At 37.5% G+C, this 8402-nt stretch overlaps 1 pseudogene; it reads right to left on the reverse strand.

Moving 5' to 3' along the window:
- Positions 1-1064: 1064 nt before the first annotated feature.
- On the reverse strand, positions 1065-2986 carry LOC145011501 (3-ketoacyl-CoA synthase 5 pseudogene; annotated as a pseudogene).
- Positions 2987-8402: the final 5416 nt, after the last annotated feature.

The raw sequence follows: 8402 nt of genomic DNA on the forward strand, positions 1-8402 counted from the left end.
AAGTTGTAGATCACTCCAAAATACATTACAAACTTTATAATATTTATCATATGTTTTTATTTATAGAAAACTACATAGATTTGAAAAAATTTTCCAAAGTTTATTATGCAAATGGTTCTTTAGCATTTGATTTTATTTGGTTTAAACAGTATATATTTTGACCGTTTCAACCGGGATTTTTCTAAAAACCGGTCAGTTCAATGATGTTCAGAAGTCGACATAAAACCAGTGATAGTTAAACCGCTCCCTTCCTCAGTTCCCGGTCCAATCGGTTCGACCGGCTGGTTTGAACCAGTTTTTAAAACATTGAATATTATACATCTATTTAATTTCGTAGCGATTCCATAGTTAATCTGTAGGTATAATTTAACCACAAACCATTATGCTACAACCATTTTTCCGTAACAATTCCGTAGGTATCCGCTTATAGTTACGGAATAGCTACAAATTGTGTTGTAGCTTTTGCATGGGTTTGCTAGCAGGGATTCCACTCACAAGGGATACACAAAACAATTTAGAGATACATATAAAATACCCAATATTTATCGATTGTTCCCTTTTCCTACTGAGAATTGGAGATTGAGATTATTGAACATATCTTTATTTATTGTACAATTGCCAAGGATTTATGTCTTGCAGATCAATTTCTAGGATCCCCAATTGCTTAACAATCTTTGGATGCAGTCATTTCTTGTCATTTTCGGGTGTTGGAGAACCTTCTTTTTGCTACTACTAAGTAGACTATTTTCATAATATCGTGATGCACTCTTTATTTTATTTTTTTTATTTCTAATAGAATTTGGAAATGTTGACTCGGGTTGGATCGCTTTGGCATACATATCCAATTATCGCTCACTTATAATTCTTTTTTTACTAGTTTTTTCTCGTCATATAGTTTGAATAATAATTCGCCTACAGTACATTCAAAAAGAAATAAAAAACAGAACTTTGAGATCGAGTGTAGTAGGTTCAAGTTTTTTAGTATAGTTGATCTTGTTGATGTGAAAACTACGGTCTGCATTTGGCGAAAGATGTTAACGAACACACAAAGAAAACTATAAAACTGAGAAAAATGTTGCCAAAAGCTTCATAAACCAAAAAACATAGACAATACAAGTAAATTCCAAACAATCAAAATAAAGGCATTCAATCGTAGTTCTTAGTCCTTTCTTCTCGTCTCCTTTTCTTTCATTCATTACATTGAATCTATTCTTAGATACCAAGCACTCGCCCCCAGTGAGATAGTGAGAAATCAAAAGAAGCATTAAAAGATTTAAGAGAGATACATAGGACCCCACTAGAAATAATAGATGAGCAAGAAATATATATTTTTTTAACTAGAATTTTGAAGGAACTGTAATAAGAAAGGCATTCACCTCGTAGCTTAGAGCATCACAACATCTGGAACAATAACTGGGAACTTGTGAATACTATCTGCCCATGCCCCAGTTTTTGGAGCTTCGATGTCTCTAATACACTTCCAGACTACACTGTTACACTTAAACCCACTCCCAAACCCTATTTGCCAAACCCTGTTACCTTTCTTCATCCTACCTTTAGCCTCTATGTAACCCATTTCATACCATACCGATGATGATGATGTATTCCCAAACCTATACAACGTCATCCTTGACGCTTCCACATGTTCATCTGTCAACTTCAAACTCGATTGAACCTTATCGATTACTGCACGTCCTCCTGCATGGACACAGAAATGCTCGATGGCCTTTGCGTAATCTGGAATGTATGGTTTCATGTTCATCTTAAAGAGTTTTCTCCCTACGAAGTTGAAAAGAAATATGGCTTGCTCCGACACTGGAAGAACCAAGGCCCCCAGTGTGCTGATGTTTGATTTCAAGGAGTTAGCGGCGATTACCATGAGATCCTTATCCAGAGCTACGCCAAGTTTTCCATCTTTGTCTTCTTTATGCGTGATACAACCATAAGAACTATCGTCAGCTCCTTTGTGTGTCCTGACAACATGTGAAAGACTATACTTTGCATGTTTACGTAGGGACCTTTTATTAGTCAAGAGGATCGCAGCACATCCCATTCTGAACAGAATATTTGGAACGAGCATCGATCTTACCTTACCCGTATAAGAATTTGGGGTGATGATTTCAGTGCTTATAACAATCGCATTTGATTCAGGGTGCACACGAAGAAGATTTTTAGCTAAATCAATCGAAATTAGGCTTGCACTACACCCCATGCCGGATAAGTTATAGCTCTTCACATCACTTCTCATCTTATACTTGTTAATCACCATAGATGAAATAGAAGGAGTGGGATTAAAGAGGCCGCAGTTTACTATTACAATATCAATGTCTTGAGGGGTAATCCCCGTTTGCTCAAACAAAGAATCCATTGATGAGAAAATGACAAGTTCGGTTTCTTCTCTAGAACCGATCAAAGTTGGATTTGGTGGTATGTAATGTAACGGGTGGGGCAAGCTAGTCTCGGCACCCAACCCTGCCCGTTCGAAGACCTTCACTAGGAATTCAACGCCTTTTTGATGTGAGGCTAATATGATACGTCCATGTTCGTATGCTGTAGCATGGGGTACCCTATACATTGCGGGAGGCTTGAAACAGGCAAAGTCAAGGAGATAGACGGGTTGAGATTTGTTCATGAAGTGAATGGTGAATATGGTGATGATTACTAGCAAGAAAGAGATGATGTACCATATGAATGAGAGATCATGTAGAGAGAGAAGATGCTTACTGAGGTAATCTTCACCATGTTTAATTGCTTGAATGGAAATAGTAACGGCGACATATATGAGTAGGAGTGTGAGCATGTGGTTAATGATATGTTTGTAGGCTCCTTTTGCAACCTTACTCGTGATGGATGTCTGGGATTCAAGATGAGGCTCAAATCCCTCTGACATCTTGGAGGAAGAAGAGGAGTGTGATTGTGTGGGGAACTTCTGCATATTACAAAAGTTATCGACGGCTATCTATGGAGGTAGAGGGGACGAAGAAGGGGAAGGTGAAAATTTAAATGTGTAGTAGATGAAGATATGTCAGAGTCGGGTGTGAAAAGATTAAATGAGGGGCGTTTATGTCTTTAATAGCATTTATTTACTAGTAATCAATACTACACATGGTACTAAGTCTACTAGACACCGTCGGTGGAACCATTTTTGCACCTATCCATAGTCTATTTGTATTTACAAATCCATTGTACATAAATTTGCCAAGACATAATGATTTTCATTTTGGTGCGTTTTTTTCGTTTTTTTCTTCAGACAAATTACATTTCTCACAAAATAACTTTGGGTTAATTTATATTGGTGGTTGTTAAAAACATCCAAGTGTAATATACTGCAACGTCGGGTTTCTAGTATGTATTTTAGTAAATAATTATTCATTTTTGCAAGGGGACTTGATGAGTCGGAGGCCCCAGACTCGTCAAGTAGGAACGAATGAATGGACGCTGGACTTGAAGTCTACTCGACGAGTAGGGCTGCCAGAGTGAAACCCTAATTTTCAGGGTTTGCACCCTATTTAAAAACCTTAACACCCCCTATTGTGGCCTCCCTCATCGCTTCCCATAGTCCAGAAAACCCTAACTCGTGATCTTGAGTTTTGTGAGTGTGTGTGAGTGAAAAAGAAGTGATTTCTTGGTGTTTTCTTGAAGGATGGAAAGCTAGAAGTGCTTGGTTGAAGGAAGGAGCTTTGGATCCAGAAGAAGAACCCCATTTCCATCTCATTCAAGGTATAAAGTATATACCTTGTCCATTCATCTAATAGATCCCTTCATGGAGTAGTTTAGGGCTTTAAGGAGCCATTTTTGGAACCATTCATGGATGCAAGCATGTTTGGGGTTAAGACTTCAGATCCAGGGTCTTTGAGGGACTCCATGGTATAAAGGTGCCAACTTCATGGCCATGGGAGTTCCATGCATCATAAGAATCACTTTTAGAGCCTTTTCGAGCTAAACAACCCATACATGAACGTAAAGTTTGTAACTTTACGTGTTATATCGACCCTAGAATGCCAGATCTATGTTTTGGATGCATTAAGCTCGACTAAAATCGGCTGTATGGAATTGGACTTTAGGGGATTCCACGAGTCGTTCTTAGGACTCGGCGAGTTGGGTCATGGTTCCCCAACCTTTTCATTTACTGAGCAAACTTGTTGTGTCTAGAAGATGACTCAGCGAGTTGGACGTGTTTATGGAATTGAAGATCAAAGAACTCGACGAGTCCAAGGATGAACTCGGTGAGTTGATAGCAAATGTCCCGACTTGTATGAAGGAGAACTCGACGAGTCCAAGGAAGGACTCAACGAGTTTAAACGGAAAGTCTTGATTCTGTCATAAGGAGAAACTAGGCGAGTTAGAGGGTAACTCAACAAGTTAGATCGCAAATTTGAGATTCTCTGAATCATGGAACTCAACTAGTTGATGGACCGACTTGGCTAGTTAATTCAACCAGAATGTTGACTTAGACAAGAAGGTTGACTATGACCAGAGTGTTGACCTTTGAATCGACCATTGACCAGAGTTGACCCTTAAAGGGGTTATAAGTTTGATAGAGTAATTAAAAGAGATGTTATGTATAAGAGTTTAAGGAGAGTTGATCCCAGCACTGCGGATAGTTCAGCTACTTCATGACATTGAGGCGAGTTCCCTTCCAGTAGATGTGGGTCTAAGACAGCAAGTCCGATCCACTAGTAGGTGATTATAGTTGAGATGATTGTATTTGTGATAATTGTCCGGTATGCCACTATCTGTTATGTTTTATGTGCTAGTATTCTATGAGATTATGTGATAGTGGTAGATGAGGAATAGTCCCCGGTCTCGGTTGAGATATATCGACAGGGTAGGTTGGGCACCCAGATATGTCTGACAGTATGATATGCTATGTTATTATGTGGTAGTGGTAGGGTGAAATAGTCCCTGTAGCCGATTGAAATAAATCGGAGGGTAGGTCGGGCACCAAAATATGTTTGGTAGGGTAGGTCGAGCACCCAGATATGCTTGACAATGGGTAGGTCGGGCACCCCGGTATGCCTGACAAGGGTAGTTTGAGCACCCATATTTGCTCAATAGGGTAGGACGAGCACCCAGATATGTCTGGCAGTATGTTTATGGTTTGGTATGTGGTTGATGGGGGAACTCACTAAGCTTTGTGCTTACAGTTTCAATTTTTGTTTCAGGTCCTTCTTTTTCGAAGGGAAAGGAGTCGACATGGTAGCAACGCGTCACACACATGATTTTCGTATATGAGATTCTTGGGATTTATACTCTGGCATTGTTACTATTTGATGATATGGTTTTGAGACACGTGATCTATGGTTTTTATGAAATAAATTACTTGATGATGTTTTCTTATAAATTGTTTTATGAATAGCTATACTAAAAATGAAATTTTTGGTCTTGAATTTTAGGATGTTACATATACCCTAGTGTAATCACAAATCATAGTCTACTATTTTATCAACTTTATGATCTGTTAATTATTACATTATTATTATATAATTACTTTATGATTTTAACTAATAATTATTATTTAAATGTTTTATTTCAAATTTATTAGTGTTAATAAAAATAATTATTAATTATTAATTAATTCTCATCACGGCTTATGATCAGTACCATTCATAAGCCGACTTCAAATTTGTAGTTGCGGTTTATTTGGCTTGCCGCCTTCTTCTTTTAATCGATCGGTGTCAGATGACTTATCTTTCCCTCTTGCATCTCTAATTTACCACATGTATCTGAAGGGTTTTGAGCATTCTAACACACCTAAGGTGTACATGCAACCCTAGAAACCTTGGATCTATATTTTACTAAGATACATGAAAAAAAATGATTTTCCAAGGTTCTTAACTTAAATAGCATGGCATGGGAAACTTTAAAACATAATTGCTAGTAGAAGAACATACCTTTTAGTAGCTTGGATTCCTTGAAAACCTTGTAAGCCTATCACCCCAATTGTGATGCCTCAAATGTCTCACACAACACCACAACACTTAGAATAACTTGAGAGAAGTACACTTACACCTCAAAATCGGCTAGCCCTCTATTACTTGCTTGTAGTCGCTGATTTTCCTAGACATGGGGTCTTTATATAGTTGTGACACAAGTAGGGTTACACCATGTAAACCCTAATTGTCATGGCTTTACATATTCCAAGATTCATGGGTTTGTAACCTCCATGGACTATCCATGTACCATCTTATGGGTTTTAACCCAATCCATATAAACCATGGATCATTAGCCCAACTATACAAGAATAGATAATTTACACAATCAACCCCATATATTTAATTAGTCTCTTTTTGATCACTTAATAAATTCTAAATTAGTTCTTGATCAATACTAATTAAATAATATTATTAATATATTAGAACTTATAATATATTAATAAACCTTAAGTGTTATTTCTCTCATTTAGTCTATCCAAGTGTTGCAATGCCATGCAACCCAAATGGACCATGCTAACCGAGTCAAGTACATTCCAGGAATGGTTATGAACTTTGTGACATCCCCAATTTCACGGCCAGAAAATACCGATTCGTTTATGCTTTGTTTTTAAAACCAGAGTAATCTTTTAAAGAAAACAATTGCGGAATTTGTTCCCAAAACAAGATATGATAATAACTTATCAAAACATTTCTTAATGAGAATGTATTTTTATTTAATAATAAAACCTCGGAATGTCATGTTCCGATACAGACATATAATCATAAACATAACTTATATTCAATTACACTAATGATTTATATTTTCTTTAAATCTCTCTGTGAAATATATCTTCGTATCGATACCTGTGATACAAAGAAAACTTGGTGGGTCAGGCTTGGGAGCCTCGTGAGCATATAGGGTTTTCATCCCACAATGTTATATCATATATTTATAAATATAGAACATTCAAACTTGTACAATTTCACCACATAAAGGCAACTCCTATCCCACCCCATTGATCCTCACGACGACACAATCTAAACTCTCGTATCTAAAAATTTCCTCTTTACCTGATCCCTACTCACGGATCTAAAACTACCCTTTTCACCTGATCCATGCTCACGGATCTAAAACTAATCTCTTCACCAGATCCATACTCACAAATCCCAAACTAACCTCCTGATCTGATCCAAACTCCCGGATCTAAAAGTGTGCCCAATCCATACTCCCGAATTAAGGACAATTTACTATGCCTAAATCCTGATCTAATCCATACTCCCGGATCTAATAACAAGTTTATCTTGTTTATTGACAGTATCATCCCCGAGATCCCTCTCGCAATACATGTCAATGGGTTTTTAGAGTACACCGATGAACACATCATTCACAAACACCTACAAGTTGCGAGCCTGCTAGTGTTCCACTGACTGTCTAGAATAGTCTGTGGTTGTCATCCCTACTTTGCTGAATGATGGAGGCCATCGTTTGGGTAAAGGTTTCACTTATTTTCCACTTGTCACCCTCATCTCAATATCTATATCACCTCTTATCTCATTATCCAACTCATCCTTTTATCACACACCAACTATCTCATCTACCCATGTTCTACCCAACATATTTGTAGATATAAAATACATATACAGTTTAACTCATTTAAAAACTATATAAAACATCCATTACACACTCATCTCAAATAAACAACAATATATATAAACACATAGCACGTATTTCAAAACTAATACTACATATTTATGCGTTAGAAGAAAGTAACCACACACTCACTTGATCAGAAGATGATCGGACAACACTACGGCTTGTAGAAGTAGTATGTTTCAGTAGATCTGGAAGATATTCACAAAAATTGGCTTCTCGCGGGCAGAGTTTTGGCTCAGAAACTTTACTTCTCGGGATCTTCGGGGCTTCGGGACTTGCTTCGGGTCTCGGGTTTGATACCGAGACCTCGGGATATTTCTTGCACGAATAACGATGCAAAACGGGAGAGAGAGAGAGAGAGAGAAGAGGAATTGAGCAAAGAAACTTGGAAGCCTCGACTCCCTTTTATAGGGGGGCTGGATCCTCAATTTACGTTGGGCGTAAATCCTAGTTACGTTGGGCATAACCCAGATAAGATCGTTGACTCCCCCCCTTTAGATAATATCGGAATTTATAATTAAATTTAATATTTTAATTATTAATAAACTTCAAAAATTCATATCTTCCTTATATGAACTCTGTTCTCGACGTTCTTTATATCAACACGTAGGTGAGACTACGCTCTACAACCTTTGTTTAGACTCCGTCAGCTGATTTTGATTTTATTTTTATTATTTATTTTTAGTAGGCCGGGACAGAAAAACTCCGTTATAAATTCATAACTTCTTCATCCGACGTTCGTTTTTGTCTGTCTTTTTACCGTTGCATTACTATCAACAAGATCTTTGATTCACGTTTAGATTGTTTTGGCTAAAAACCGCTCGATCTCAAAT

The sequence above is a fragment of the Lactuca saligna genome, chromosome 8, assembly GCF_052625555.1.
Source record: "Lactuca saligna cultivar CGN05327 chromosome 8, ASM5262555v1, whole genome shotgun sequence".
In the NCBI taxonomy this organism is placed as follows: Eukaryota; Viridiplantae; Streptophyta; class Magnoliopsida; order Asterales; family Asteraceae; genus Lactuca; species Lactuca saligna.